At 30.6% G+C, this 1,638-nt stretch overlaps 1 pseudogene; it reads left to right on the forward strand.

The window, feature by feature from the left end:
- The first annotated feature begins 796 nt into the window (after positions 1 to 796).
- Positions 797 to 915, forward strand: LOC119571618 (annotated as a pseudogene).
- The last annotated feature ends 723 nt before the right edge of the window (positions 916 to 1,638 follow it).

The raw sequence follows: 1,638 nt of genomic DNA on the forward strand, positions 1-1,638 counted from the left end.
TTCAAAGTGAAAATATTTTAGTCCAAGGAAGTACTGAAACATATGTTTGTTTTTTGTCAGATATTAAATATTCGGCTATGGAGAATTTCTCCTTCTTTACAAACAAGCATTGCGGCACAACAATATACTAGTGTAATCTGCTATGAGTATCATTGTGAATAAGATGGCCACAGTCACCATGATTGTTATTTCTTACCATGATTACTAACATTAATTTCATTGAATTAACAAGTTCCTAATCATCATCGTTATTGGTAGGATAATCATTATCATTACCAACATTAATACTGTTTACATTTCGTTTAAATTGTCATCAGTAACATTATCACCAGTATCTTTGATATGATGCTAATAATGATTTACATTAATCATAATAGCAGCAGCATTATTACCATGGCCATGACAACAACAACTATGTTGACGGCACTAATTATAGACTAATAACAATAATAATGATAGTGAGAATAATAATGAAAATAATAATAATCATAACAATAGCGGTAAAAGTGTTATATTAAAGCACTCAAGATTGAATAATAATCGCCATTACTGCTTATGGTTAGCTATATCATTTAACTCTGTGCAAGAAATATATAACATAAATGCACAAATATAAAATAGGTTATAGTGATGGAGATAATTATTATATAAATCTATTGTTTACCTTTATTAATTTTTATATCTTCACACACTGGTCACAGCTAGAATGCAATAGTATTAAAGTTTAACGCACAAACAAAAGATACATTATATGCATGAAAAACGACAGAAATGTGTTTAATGTTCATCTTCCTCTGCCAACCATCATAAAACGTTGAAAGCACCGCTTCTCGTCCGATCAGCGAAGCTAAGCAACGTTGGGTGTGGTCAGTACTTGGATGAATGATCGCCTGGGAACACCAGATGCTGTTGGCATTTTGTTATATATGCAATGTATGTTTGGGATATTTAGTGGTCAGTGGTGTTTTCAATGTATTCTTCGACATACTGCTTAATAAGAAAAGTTCATACTACATTATTTGAGATTTAAAAACAAACCCAAAAAAATAGACTGATGGACGTATTAATAATAACAGAAACTTATGTTTCAATAAAACAGTAAAAGTAAATTTACCGCTGCAAAGATCGGGAAGGGTAGACAGAAAACAGATGGAAACAATTTAGTGGTAAATAATAATAATAATAATAATAATAATAATAATAAATATAATAATAATAAATAATAATAACGATATCTGCAAAAGAACAATAAACATAAAATGATAAAATGGATATCAGTCTCCAGGAAATAACGATTAAATTTACCAAATTCGAAGCAATATTTTTATCAAGTGCAATATTAAAGTTTAAGATCCAATGAGCAAAGTTAAGCAACTTGATTTTGGTCAGTACTCGCATGGGTAACCACTGAAAAACAGATGGTATTTCATTTTACTATTATTAATGCACGCTCTTTACTATTCCTTTTCTTGCACTAGTGTAGTATATGTTACCCAAGCGGCGGTTCACTGAGGCCATCTTGGTTCTGATTAATTAACTCGTGGTAGGTCGGGTCATTTATAGAAAACAGATTTACTTTTTTCGGTGGATGGGGTAGAAAGCAATACAATATATTTACAGGATAACCACTAATAGAAG

This window comes from Penaeus monodon, unplaced genomic scaffold, assembly GCF_015228065.2.
Source record: "Penaeus monodon isolate SGIC_2016 unplaced genomic scaffold, NSTDA_Pmon_1 PmonScaffold_715, whole genome shotgun sequence".
Classification (NCBI taxonomy): Eukaryota; Metazoa; Arthropoda; class Malacostraca; order Decapoda; family Penaeidae; genus Penaeus; species Penaeus monodon.